This window comes from Pimephales promelas, chromosome 22, assembly GCF_988280905.1.
Source record: "Pimephales promelas chromosome 22, fPimPro1.hap1.1, whole genome shotgun sequence".
Classification (NCBI taxonomy): domain Eukaryota; kingdom Metazoa; phylum Chordata; class Actinopteri; order Cypriniformes; family Leuciscidae; genus Pimephales; species Pimephales promelas.
The window spans coordinates 15,930,955-15,945,899 of NC_142790.1; the positions used below are offsets into that span (position 1 = coordinate 15,930,955).

The window sequence follows — 14,945 nt, forward strand, 5'->3', positions numbered from 1 at the left end:
AGAAAATTATGGTGAAGACATTTTTAAAATTACAGAGCTTAAAACCCCCCAAAACAAAGTAATTCTCAAAACTACGAGTCCAAGTTGGTCTGAAAGCGCTAAATAGAACAGGAGTCACGTTCTCCTGAACGAGTTACCATAGCAACAATTCGTTGCTCGAGCCTAACTGGCATAGAATATATATATAATATCATATTAATATAAAAGTAATTTAATTATTTGCCTCTCACTAAGCAATTCTCCAAAGAAATATGTAAAAAAAAAAAAAAACACAATGAAGTGCATTTTATATTATTTTAAGAGGTCATTCTCCTTAAAATGTCGGTGTTGACCATGTTGCGGCGCTGTTCGCCACGATTTTTCTTAACAGACAACAGTGATATAAAATGTTTCTTTCAAATCACTCTGCGCGTATGTTGGAGATGTTTTCCTAAAGCAAATGTATATAATATTAAATTAAACATAATAACAAAATAATTATAAATGCTTTTCTAAACTGAACTCTTTTTGGACATTTTGTTGCGACAAACCTGTTTCACAATTGTTGGCAAGCGCGTGCCAATCTGAAACAGTGAACAGCAGAATTGCATAAGTCACTGTTTGCAGATTTCCCTTTGAGAGAAGTTACTTTCGATGTAGACCTTTGATCGACACGCGTTGGAACGCTGGATTCATTCCGATTCGTCGATGCTTGATCTCGGTCGCCTGCGTACATTCACATGGAAGTATTTTTATGGGCTATAGGAAATCAACCTGTCGCCGTGTGGGTTTTGATCGGATACCTGACGCATTTCGGGGTTATTGTTGCTGACTAATCACGGTAAGCTTTGGCTTTCTGCCAGATCAAACAGTCCATGAGCCTGTTGCCTTTTTGAGGTGCGCATATAGGCTATGGCAGAAAAGTAAAAATGTGTGTGAATTTGACAACTCATTATAGTTATGAGTCATGGTGGACTAAGCTGTTGCATTATGGCAGAGAAGAAAAAACTAATTCGGGCTTGTTCTCATTTTCTTTCACAGATGGCCAAAATATTTCTTTAAATGATAGCTAAATGTGTATTCATGTCTTGACTTAAATATTACAATGGGCTGCTTGGGAAATTCATATCACATAAAATTTTTTATGTTTTTTTTATTTTTTCTTTTAATATTTTATTTCTAGGCTATAATGTCATTTAAAATACCAATCTGTATAACGTGGCAAATACAACCATAATATTTTGACTTGGACCTGCCTTGAGACTTGCAAAACACTTCACAATAATGTTAATTAGTTAACTTGACATGAACTAACAATGAACAATACTAGCTACTACATATTAATCTCAGTTAATGTTAATTTTAACATTTAGTGATACATTATTAAAATCAAACGTTGTGTTGACGTTAGTTAATGCACAGCAATGAACGAATGCATGTTTAAAGATTAGCCTAATAAAACCTGTAACAAATTTCTCATTGTGGATGTGTAAAATGTTCCAAAATAGGCTACTAATGATGGATAACATAGGATTTAAATGTGCTATTCTCCAATCAAAACTCTCCTGAACTTTTTCTCTTGCTGTTGAATAGGCACAGCCAGTCTAATAGCCTACACAGTATTTAATATGGCAGTTTTGTTTGGTTAAAAGTGTTAATTTGATAAGAAAATGTAGATTAAATGCATTCTAAAAGCCTTAAAGTAAATCATAACAAGTGGGATGTGATGTATGGAGGTCTGGAAAGCAGTTTGATTCGGTTCTGCTAATGTGTTTTTTAATTAAGATGTTATGACATTGCAGATTGCTTTGAATTCGTACTAACAACAACAACACCACCGGCTCGTGACCTGACCACTCTGGCACACTTTTTTCTCTCTCTCTTTCACACAGTAGTATCACTAAAGGTGAAATCTTTTGTAAACTGTTTTCAGAGCTGCTTTGATTTCCTCCTCAAATATTATGAAACATCTACTTGCAGTTTGGGATAGCCTACACAAAGGCACGAAAAATGCGATCCAACTGGTGAGCCGCGTCATTATGTTTGCTGTATCATCATTTTGCCCCGTTGTTCACTGCAAGGTTGCTATGCAGGCTAGAGTAAACGAGTAGATACTGGTGCCCGTAGTATGTGGGGGAGGTTTTGCTGGCGAGATAAACAAGCAGCCAGCCATCGTTAGGCATAAGGCAGCAGGAACATGGCGGCGGCAGTTAACTATAATGCTGTTTCACCAACCCGAAGGTCAGATCTGGACATTAAATACGGGATTTAAGAGGAAACAAAACACTGTAAGTCCGACATGTTTGCAAATGTCCTATGTTTGCCGGTGAATGGCGGTTTGGGGTGGCTTTGTAACGCGATTTTTGCTCAGTCGCTGCAGGATCCAATCACAGTTCCGCGGCGGCGGTATCCTGCATTAGCTTGCTAAACCAGCTACACTCGCTATATCAGCCTGGCCACTTTGCAGAGTTAGAGAGTTGTGTTTTTGCTTCTTTTCGTTGTGTAAACAAATCGCTTTGAGCGACCTTGAAGCGGATGCACGGCTGTTGTTGTTTTAACATTTCAATTGTGTCGCTGATTTACTTGATTCGCCCGCGCTGCTTGCATTTTCGCGATTAAGTTTAGCCAGCTCCCCCCTCTTATTTGCCAGGCTAGCTTTAGCCTTCGAGCCTCCATTTGACTATGCGAGGAAGGCAAATCCATCCGTGGAACACTATTCGGGAGGATTTTAACTTTAGCGGGCAGAACTGTTACATTGTAACGTGGTGATGGGGGGTTCCGTTGGAATGCTTGTGTAACATAGTAGCGAGTTGGACGTAACGTTAACAGTTCAAAAGCGAACAATGTGTCGTTCGCGGAAAGTAAAAGCGCGTTGTTATTTGACAGTCACCGCGTTTCGTTTCTGCGAGGGCTGAGATTAGTGAGTCAGCTCTTTGCTGAACTACTGCACACCACGGTTCGGTTTTCAGGTCTCAGGTCTCGTCTGTTTAAAGAAAGGAAAAGTTGGGGCGCCAATGGTTGGGAACGGTGCTAATTAGCATTTACCTCGTGATTTGCCTGAACTCCGCTATTTTCACCAGAGCTTATATGTGGAGCAGAGGCTGCTTTTGTCGCCCAGCGCTCGAGCAGGTTTTTAGTTTGGTCGACATAGAGTTCGTAGCCACCGTGACGATGGGTTACGCTGTGTGACGTCACGGCACCGGGCAGTTTATTGGGTCAAACAAAATGATGAACCACCCATTCAAGACCAAATGGGAACCCGGGTATCGGTCGTTTTTAAAATGACGAGTAGCGACTTAAATGCTAAGGTGCATCTAGGTCATGTTTAGATGCACCTTAGCATTTCAGTCCTACAAATCCCTTTAACGTAGAGATAGCTTGCTTGCTTCTTCTCCCCATTCGGTCCTGAGTATTTGGTTAATCATTGTTTGTTCGCATACATCCTGTTATTGTTTGTGAATTTTCTCTTTTGCAAACGCTGGGCACAGTCTTAAAGGGATAACTCACTTAAAATGAAAATTCTGTCGTCAATTAGGCTACTCACTCTTAATTTGTTCCAAACCTGTATGAGTTTCTTATGCTGAACACAAAATAATATATATTGAAGAATATGGGTTACCGGACAATTGACGGTAGCCTTATATGGTAGAAGAAAGAAAAAAAAATACTATGGAAGTCAATGGGGCCCACCTATTGTCTGGCTTTGAACATTCTTCAAACTACCATATTTTGTGTTCAGTTTGAAACAAATTGAGGGTGAGTAAATGACAGAACTTTAATTTCTGTGTGAACCTTTTAATTCACTCAAATTTGGTTATTACAGTGGTAGTTGTTGATTGATTCTGATTTGGATTCCATTCCATTTTAAGGATTCCAGTTCATTAATAGTTCCATTAAAAATTTTGTGGAAATACCGCTTTTACCATCCTCAGATTTGATATTTAATATTCTATCAAAATGTGTATACAATTTTTTTAATTATATTCCATACTTTTTAGAAATGACAAATCATTACTTGACTTGAACCTAACTAAATATTGAATAAAATGGCAAATCAAAATGTTGAATACAATGTTTGTTAGGACTAACTAGTACAACAAATCAGGATTTTGTCACACATGACATATAACTTGTGATACAGTGAAATATTTTACTTGCTGAATCGCACTCACTAGAGAACTGGTCCATAATAGGGATTCATTTGAGAATCTGTTTTGCGGTGTTTATTGTGATACAGTGTTGCAGTGCCACTGACAAGTTCTGTTAGCTGAAGTGTTTTCTTTGAACCCGTTTCTGTGTAAGAACAGGTTCTCAGTTCTCAAGCTTATTGGGTTTACTCCATTGGTGGTTTATAAGAAATGATTTGCTTGAATGCCCAAGCTTGGAGTGTGTAAACTGACAGCTGGTGTTCACCTCAGATTTGCATCACTGCTGCTAAGAGCTGCAGTAGTGCGACTCAGCCTGTTGGACCAGTAGCTCAATTCATGCTAGCTTTGTTACCAACCTCTTACATCATGCTGACACATTCCACAGTAGGGCTCGTGTGGTGAGTAAATGCACCCACAGCCGAAAATAAGAGTAATATGGCAATTACTTTAATTGTTTCATTTTGAGAACAATGCAGAGAATTGTATTAGTGTTTATGGTGTGTACTGGTCAAGCAGGCTACCAATGTTGTTAGTGTTAAATAAAGCTAAAAAACAATGAATAGTTTTTTATAAAGGACATTATAAAGGATATGATATAAAGGACATGCAAAGATAGACTTATTTATATTTATTTATATTTATATAAGACCGATTTATATATAAGACCGATTAAATATAAATATATTTCTCTCTCTCTCTCTCTCTCTCTCTCTCTCTCTCTCTCTCTCTCTCTCTCTCTCTCTCTATATATATATATATATATATATATAAAATAGTTATTATTATTATTTAAATATTATATATATTAGGGCCGTCAAATGATTAATCACATCCAAAATAAAAGTTTGGGTACATAATATATGTGAGTGCACTGTAATTATTTTGTATATATATATAAATACACACACATGTATGTGTGTGTGTGTGTATATACATACATATACATACAAAATAATTATACACAGTATAATTGAAGAAAATATAATTTATGTATAAAATATTTAAATATATAAATTTATATATTTATACTATAAATTTACAGTAGGCTATATACATGAAAATATTTCTTAAATATATAGTCATGTGTGTGTATTTATATATGAAGAGTTCAGATGCAAAAGCCTCTAAGTGCCATTTGAAATTTTCTTCTAAAATGATCATTTTTATCAAGCTTGTATATTTAAGTTCAGTAATTTCACTTAAATGGCAATGAAGTCTACCTATTAATTGTCATTTAAGTGAAATTACTGAACATATATAGACAAGCTTCATAAAAATGGTCATTTTGGAAGAAAATTTCAAATGGCATTTAGAGGCTTTTGCATCTGAACTCTTCATATATATAAAATAATTATACACAGTGCACCCACATTTGTTATGTAAACACAAACTTTTATTTTTGATGCGATTAACCGGTTGACAGCCCTAATATATATAATATTTAAATAATAATAATAATAAATATTATATATATATATATAAATATAAATATATTTACATATTATATATTTTTATATATTTATAAACTATATATACTGTATATATATATATATATGTTTTTTGCAAAGTTGAATTAAAATGACTGAAATAGATTTAAGTTAAATAAAAATATAAAAAAAACTAAACTAAAAGCACATCAAATTAGTAAAACTTAAACTTAGGTTTAAATGAAAACTGAAAATATATAAAATTAAAGATCTAAACATCAAAGTGTATATACCGGTCAAAAGTTTAGAAACGTCACTTTTTTTAATTATTATTATTTTAATCAAGCCTGCATTTATCAGTAATATTGTGTAATACTATTACATTTTAAAATAATGGTTTTCTATTTGAATATACTTTAGAACATAATTTATTTCTGTGATGCAAAGCTGAATTTTCACCAGCCATTACTTCAGTTTTTAGTGTCACATGATCTTTCAGGCATCATTCTAATATGCTTATATATTAGCAATGTTGGAAACAGTTGCTTAATATATTTTTTTATAACCTGTGATACTTTTTGATCACAGGTGAGCATGAGACTTCTTTAAAAAAAAAAAGACAAAAAAATAAAATAACACATCAAATTGCCAATAAAAGGTCAAAAGTCTATGGTTTGCTCTTTAAAAATTCTGTTCCAATGAATCTTTCTAGTACGAAGTAGCAGATGTTTGTCAGAAAGCATGTACTTCCTTCATAGTGAAAGCTTTCCTGACATTCTGTTGTAGTAGCTTGATTACTTGGGGAATGTTTTCAGTCAGCCAAGAGCGTCGAAACGATATGATGTGTGGGTGTGACTATATACCGTCAGGACTCGCCGATGAGCATGCGTGCACTCTGATGCTGTCTAGGTCTCTGTGGCTTAGCGGCATTCACGCGTGGAAATCTAAATCTGGCATATCCACCAGTGTATGCCATGGTCACGTGACCTTGAGTCCTGGCTGCCGGCGGTTGGGTGGAAAGAGGAGTGTTAGTTCCCATGCATCCCAGCCAGGAGTCCCAGAAACATGATTGCATCCTGGATCAGCTGACCTTTGACTCGCTCTATTGATTGTGGTATTCCATCACAGTAAATCACTGTCTGATTGTTGAACTTTGAATCTTCCTGCAAAGTGAGTCCTCCACCGTCGCGGGGCTTGAGCCGGGGAGCCCCGGACGCCGCGCATGCTCAGAAGCTTGAAAGGAAGAGAAATTTGTCATGAGGCTGTTTGATTTTCAGGCCACAGTGACAAGATGCAGTCTGTCAGTTAGAGGGATGATCATATGAACCACTATCAAATCGAATCAATGTCAAATGGCATCAGATTGACATGTGGGGGGAACGCAAGCGCTAAAATCATTGGCTGAAAAAAAACCCGTAAAGATGCTAACCTTAATTTTAAACACGTAACATGGTATTTTACCACGGCACAGCAGCTGTGAGGATTACGGTAACCGAATTAAGCGTAATTAGAAGAAAGCTGGAAAATGATGACCTTGTCCAGCTTGATTAGGTTAGACCGCAGCTGAATGTGAACATGCCTCTCTCTCTCTACCTTTCATTCAGTTCTGTGCACAGGGCCTTTTTTCCAGTCGTGGCTCAAATTACACTGGGAGCAAAGGGCAGAGAGGAAACCAGGTTTGCCTAAATGACTTTGCTGCTCACATTTAACAGTGATGTGCTTTTCTCTAGAAAGCATCAGCTGGAATGAGTTGGGACTTGAGCTGGAAATTAGCTTTGTATGATATTATTAGTAGGGCTGTCAAGTGATTTTTATTTATTTTATTAAATAAATTCCATTATGCCAATTAATTGGAAATTTAATAAGGCTTTAATAATTTACCTTTGTACATTTTGTATCTTCTCCACATGCATAAAATAATTGTAGTATTTGTGTCTTTTACTCCTGCAATGATACTGAATGTAAGTTTAGAGTGTGTTGCCAGGGTAACAGTGGGTAGATGGGCCTGAGGCCTCACAGTGACGGATGAGCTGAGTTATAATGGCTGGGTTCATTCCACTCACCGCTTCCTCTCACAGACATACCGTCCTTGCACAGAGTCTGACCCAGGATTGCTACGCGCTTCTCTCTCAACTCCCTATACTTCTGTCTAATGAGCCTGCTGTGTGTGTGTGTGTGGCCAGGATGGCTCTCAGGCTGTTCAAAATGGGTTATCTTTCTGTTGCACATCAGTTTAGTCTGGGTAGCTTAGAGTATTTTCAAATGCAGTCCATCTGAATATCGAAAATGTATCGAATTTGTTACGAATATTTTTGCCTTTTTTTTAACCAATTTGTTGAATGTGAGAAGCAGTTCCAGCTGCACATTTTAGACCCATAAACGCACAACAAAAATGACAGCGATGAGAAAATAGCGTTTAAGAAAGCGTCTGATCATAAGGTCATAGGTCCTATGACTATTGGTGGGCTTTTTGGTGTGTTCGCACCACAGGAACTGGGAAAGATTTTAGTTATAGGATTGCCTTTTTGGGGGGACTAAGGCCCCGTCCACACTACTGCATTTTCGTTTAAAAACGGAGGCCTTTTGCTACGTTTGCACCTCCCGTCCAGACTAAAACGGGAAAAACGAAGACCTTAAACGGAGAAGTTTAGAAACGCTGCAGCTGCGTTTTGCGTTTTGAAACTCCGGAGGGCGTTTTAGTGTGGACGAGACAAAACGGAGAACTTCAGAAACGCTGACGCTTGGCTCTATGATTGGGTGTTATCCGTCATGACGTATCCTTCCCTAATTCGTCATTCACTGTTTACACCTGCGCGCGCTTGCCCAGTGTTGGTGAATGGTCACGTGATCCGTGTTTTCAGTCGTTTTAATGTGGACGGAGATCGTTTCTAATACGCAGATAAAACGCTGGTGTGGACGGAGATCGTATTCGTTTTAATTCTCCGTTTTTAAACGAAAACGCAGTGTAAACGCAGGAAAACTCGGTCTACAATGTGATTTGTAGGCCTACCTACTAAACCACTTGCAAATAATTCAGCAGGACTCAACAGTTCTTACAATTAATATTTCTAGTCAAGGTTAGAGCATTTGGAGAGCAAAGAAGTTGTACAAGAGCACAGAGTTACAATGAAATAAATGGGATGAATTGCAGCTAGTTTGGACAACCAGCCTAAATGAAATTCTGTGGAAATGTACACCTACTTTATTTCACAGAATCCTAACTCTAAATTCATGCAGACTAAAATCTATTTCATGTTATATTTGCCTGTCTGAGTTATGTTTGCTTACTTGCAGTATTAGCCCACACTATTTTTACTGAGTAACAGTGAGAAACACATCCAACTGACTTTGCCTTTATCTCACTTGTAGTCAAGAGTAAAACATCCCACCAGTTCCCTAGATTTTAAAGAGAATAATATTTAACTGTGGCCACCACAAGATGAAACCTACTGACTGAATAAAAAGGAGTCCCTGACAAACTATCAAGTAAAAATGATAGTATATGCTCACAATTTAATATTAAATATTTAAATGTACATTTAAAAAGTACATAATTTCTGACAGATATCATAACCTCTTTTCCTTTTTGTTTAAAAATAAACTAGATTGTTTAATGATCAAATGTGCAACTTTTTTAATTGTTAATTTCTGTCGTCTATCCATTATGACATTATGAAATCCATATTTGGCGGCCATTTTCAATTTTTTTAAACATATCTTATATTTGAAAGTTTAAAGACCTTCTATGTGAAAGTGTGGTCATATTTACATGTATTTATGGTAAATTGTGTTATTGCATTTTAGGTTTCTGGCAGCTTTAAATTCATTTTCGCATTAAGAAATCCACATTTGGCGGCCATTTTGAAAAATGCCCGACATGGCCCCCAGGGGCCAAATTTTGAGCGCCTACAGTCCTAAATCTGATCAGACCCCCTTTGTGAGCCTTCGTACCAAATTTCATGCTGTTATCGCAAAGTGATCGATTCTGATGAAAATCTGCGCTTAGCCGCCCCACTAAGTGTGGACAGGGCCTAAATGAGCTCTGAAGGCCTGGTCACACTGGGATAAATTTCGCACGCGTTATTCGTAGACATTTAATGCCTCGTTGAATCCTCTCAAAGGCAATCGTGGATTTGAAATGTTGATGTTATATCTCAATGCAGTGCTCTCTACTCCTGAGTATCAGTATTGAGGATTCGTGCATTCACTCTTAAAGTGACAGCAGCCTAATAAACCTGATTTGACCTGTCTCTCAAATCAAAGAAAAGAGAAAATACTTGTATCTTTAATAAGAATACAGTTTAATTCATACAGTGAATTTTATTTTTATATTTGATTATTCCATTTCTGTTCTATTTTTAACTACAGGTACATGTCAAATAAACCTGTTGTAGTTGGAAAAACAGTTCAATTCATATTTTTGCTATATTGAACTTATCCTATTGTTTGTAATTTGCTGCTTTGTTAGTTTTATAAGAAAAATAAAATTACTATTTACAAAAAAATTATATAGATATCGTGAAATATATCATTATTGTGAAATATGATTTTGGTCATATCGCCTACCCGTAACTTGTACTATAAAGCAGCTCTCCAGTGTGTTTACTCATGTCTGACTCAGAAGCCAGAGAAGTAGTAGTTTGAAGGTGTTTACCCAGCCAGTGCAAACTTTTCTGTAAAGTTTGTATTGGCAAGCTGTTACAAACTTCTGAAACAAACTACAGAAGAACTTCCTTTTGGTCTGATTTTGTTTAAAATGACATTACACCATTTTTTTTTCTTTGATATCACTTGAAATATATTGGGGCCTTTTGAGATGTCTTAATAATCTGATCTGACGCAACCAGTTCAGTTCACTTTACTTACAAACTGATGTTTATCTTCTAAATAAGACAAAATGTGTAGTGTCTGAGCTGTAGGAGTAGATTGAGAAGCCCTTCGCTAGACCTCAGCTGCGATTACATTCCCTTTTTTTAATCGAAGAAAGGTTTAAGGGCAGGCAAAAGGTGTGTTACTGATCCCGGTGCCGATTGCGGCGTGCTGCACTTACAAGTGAGACGCTCTTTCTCCACTCAAGTACGTATTGATTTGACTTTGGCTGGTGACATTATGTTATTGCCACAGATATTTACTGTGAAGGTGGGCTCACTCAAACTGGCTCACTAATACGATAATGGAGGTCATGTAGGCTCCACCGAGAGCAAATGTACCACAGCTGAAGGAACATTCCTTGTTGAATGCAAGTTAAACTGAATCGACAACATTGGTGGCATAATGTTGAATTAGCACAAAAATTGTTTAAAAAAAATGAGGTTACAGTGAGGCATGTACAGAAGAAGTGAATTGGTTGTAAGTTCATAAACGCATTTACTTTGTTAAAATGTGTGAATTGTTTGAGATCTAAAACCATTACATTTTTTACAGTCTGTGCAATTGGATATAGCTTTACAGTAAAAGTTAGTACGTTTTTGTTTTTTGTGGCTATACTATTGAAACAGTGTGTATGTATTGTGTATAAATTTAGTTGTACAGCATTTTGCAGTCTTCATAAAGTTAACCATGTGCCTTTTTCCAGCTCCAGTTGTTATTAACCAGTGGATTTTGACCCATTCAGATTCTGTTTATTTTGGAAGGAAGGTCATTTTTACCACAAGAGCATAAATTGATCATGTGGAGGCGACCCACAAGTAGTTCAGCATGGTATCGGCGAGACGAGAACTCTGCGATGGAATCCAGCAGGGTTTTCCACGTTATCACCGGGTCTGACTGGTTACGCACTGCTGGGTGCTCGTAACCCAATTAATGAACCCGATAAATGAAAAGTTAGCAGAAAGATCAGCGCCTCCTTAGTCGAGCTCGAATTCTTAGCGTCGTCAGTTGATATCGATATGCTAGGAGTGCGTGACTGCAGGTATGTGGAGAGGGTGGCGTTGTTTTCCCCGCTGTCTGGAGGTCTCTGCGTGCTGGAGCCCAGCGTGTGCCTGGCAGCAGACCCAGAGTGTAATCCTTGGCATCGAGTGTGACCTGGCAGCAGTTCAGAAAGACACAGTTAGAGTGGTGGGGGGGCCCTACTTTAAGAAATGCCAAGTCGAAGGAAGGAAACCATGATCACAGGGCAGGTTAACCCAGGGTGGCCACAAGTTGAGCTTGAGGTTAACGCTGCCAAAAGACGCGATGCGGCTTCACTTTCGCTTTATTAAAGAGATGTATGCGAGGCTTTCCTGTCCACGTTGTAATGTCGGGTCAAGCAGTGGCCAACTGCATATTACTGTACTGTGCAAAAGGACCACAGAGACCCCCGCACAGATTTTAAGCGCTTCAAGATTGCTTCCTGTTCGCTCTCGGAGACCCCTCGCCACCACGTTGAGATCTGGTTCTTATTCGTATCTGGTTCTGTTACTTACTTACTGTAAGTGTAAAAGAATATTCGAAGAAGACATCATCAATTGTCATAAACAGGTGGGCAATAAAAGGAGAAATTACAGAAATGATTGGGTTTGTTTGTGGTCAGTAAGATTTTTCACAGTAAAAACACTAATATTGTGAAATATGATTACAATTTAACATAAAATGTCTAATGTTTAAAAAATTAGCTTTACTTTGACGGCAAAGCTAATATTTATCAGCCGTTTATCCAGACTTTAGTGTCGCATGTTCATTCAGTATTTGTTCTAATACGTAGATTTTGGTGCTAAAGATTTCTTATTATTATCAATGTTGAAAAAAGTTGTGCTACTTGATATTTTGTTGAAATTGCAATATTTTGTGAGATTTTCTACTTTTTTGATTAATTTAAGGTGCCATCTGTCAAAAAAAATCAAATTATACTCCATATTCCATACCAGATGGGGGCAGTATACCTCCAGGAATTGAGTTGTGCCGCGGCCGTGCGCGTGCACTCTCACGTCTTCAAACAACACGGGCGAGTGCTGTCTTGCTCTCTCTCCCTCGCGCATATTAATCAAATCAATTGACACGATAGTAAAAGGTTGGAAGACCGCAGTTTCACGTGGAACATTTGGACATTTTTAGAGATTAGAGACTCAATGAACAACATCTCAACATTAAATTATAATGGCCCGTACAAGCGGTGCATTTCGACGATATGGGGAAATAAAAGCCCGAGTTATTATTTGAAGTTTTACAGTATTCGTTTTGTTCATATCACATTTTTATTGTTAGTTTGAATTAGCTGCCAACTCTCACGAATTCACTGTGAGACGCGCAATTGACACTTTTCACACGCTCTCACGCCACACATCAAGTTTGTCACGCACATAAAAGGACACGGAGACCGACAGACTAGACAGAGCAGGTTAGTTTTGATATATAAAAAAATCTCAGCTCTCAGATTCTGTCAATTTTATTACGCAATTCAAACAAGAAATACAGTTTTGGCGCTTGTAAATGTTACACGACAGATCCCAAGCGCACGTGAACCGATCTCTTCTAGCTAATGGTAAAAGAACACGAACACTGTTTTCAAAACATTATCATGTTTTGAACTGTTCCCTGAACTGAAATGTAGTAGTGGGCTGTATTTCCACACGGTTGACATCAGGTTCAAGTACACCAACAAGCCCTGCGAGTTACTCGTGTATTGCAGTTTGGCTGGTGGCTATGTTGCCCACCTGCATACCGCCTCCCATGGCCGAAACTGGTATTACAACACCTGCCGGGCCGGGGCTAATTTAACATGCTAATTGAGGTTAATATCTCGGCAGCACAATAACTTGTCATTTTTAATGACATCATCAACCTTATTTCTTCTCATTCTTTTGATGCGTGTAGCTCATTTTTTGGATATTTTAACCTCAATTTTTACACATGGCACCTTTAATGCATTCTTGCTGAATAAAAGCATATATTTCTTTTAAAACCCCAAACTTAAAATGGTAGTTAACTTTGTTTGAATGGAAACATTTTAAAAAAAACTTGTGCCGTCTTTTCATTTGCATGTTTCTTTGGTTTTGACGTCTCTCCATCACACAGTTACTGCTCTGAAAGATTCAGGTAGTTTCTTTCAGTAACATTCAAACTAGTAATTTCTGAGTTTATAAGTCTTTTTTTTTAATTGCATCCAGATTTCATTTCTTATTCTCAATGCTTGTTCTGCATCTTCATTATTAGGCATTGATACACTTCAGTCTGCTTCATCATCTGAACATCTCCAAATCGAAAAAGAGATAATGACTTGTTTTGTTGATCTTTTGTTGTTTTGATTGCTTTGGATTCTTCAAAGACGTGTCGTTGAATGATAAGGACTCTAATGCGGTCATCAACAACGATTGACAGATACCTCAATAAATGCTTGCCATTCTTTTGGTTCCAGCACTGTACCACCAGTGACGAAAGAACCGTTGTTCTTCTCTCGTATACAGACACCCTCAGGTTGCGTTTTTCTTTGTTGAAAGAAGGTTCCAGCAGATTCTCCAGATGGCACAGGCCTCTTTCTCCCGCTGAGCCTTTCCTGCTGTAAAATCGACTGGGTCTACTATCTATTGGCCTGCTCCACAAACTGGGCCACAGATCTAATTGCTCTTTCATGCAGTGCGAATTCAGGGGGGAAAAGACTTCTGCGGATGCTTGCCTAGGCTACAGCATGCAGGAATGAACATGGTGGCAGAGATACAGCTTCCGCTTGCAAAACAAAAATGCAGCACTAGCAGAAGAACCCATCTTTACAAAAAAGAGACAAAATGTATCGCTTGCTAAAGACCTGACACGGCTATCTAGAAAGTGCAAGCCAATGACCGTGCATAGCTTGCAAAAGACAAGTCATCGACTGCAAAACGACTCGGGACAAAAAAATCTGGACTATGCTTGCAATGAACTGCAGTGTTAGCGGTTGATATCCTACTTTGGGCAATTGAGTTGTATCCCTCCACCACTGTAATTCATAGCCGGCAGTAAACTGAAGAACGGTTTTATGTCTAAACCAATACCTGGTGCTCTTATTAGCAAACACCCTTAACTGAATCAATTGCTCCTTCAAATTAGCAAATCAGAAGCTCTAAAGTTATCCATAATTCTCTTGTCAAGCCAGACAAGAGAACGCTTTGGCGTTAGACAGAAGCTTTGGCAGCTGCTATCACTGGAGGTTGCTAAGCAGCTTGATTCACTCGCCGTCAAAATACATCGCATTGGCTGTCATTTGCCTGCTACAAAACACGCACACCTTCATGCCTTGATGCTATTTCCGTACACGAACGGGCAAAGAATACAGTGAAGTCCTTAATCTGATTGAGCGTTGGCTAATTTTTGTCGCCAATTTACAAAGGTAATGTTCCTGATTTAGGTGAGATTACGTTACGTCGGCCGCTTTTTTTTCCCTCCTGCACTAGAGATAACTGCTGGTCAAAGGTTAAAGAAAGAGACTGTAAGCAGCCCT

General features: G+C 38.0%; 1 protein-coding gene across 4 annotated transcripts in view; it reads left to right on the top strand.

Moving 5' to 3' along the window:
- Window positions 1-572: 572 nt before the first annotated feature.
- Window positions 573-14,945, top strand: part of ncoa2 (nuclear receptor coactivator 2) — a 105,913-nt gene continuing 91,540 nt past the window's right edge. Inside the window, exon 1 of one of the 4 annotated variants that reach the window (XM_039666704.2) lies at window positions 573-820. The gene's annotated coding sequence lies outside the window, so the exon portion shown is untranslated. Of the gene's footprint in view, window positions 821-2,095; window positions 2,268-14,945 lie in introns of those variants that run through there. The other 3 variants (XM_039666705.2, XM_039666703.2, XM_039666706.2) reach the window with 3 other exon arrangements.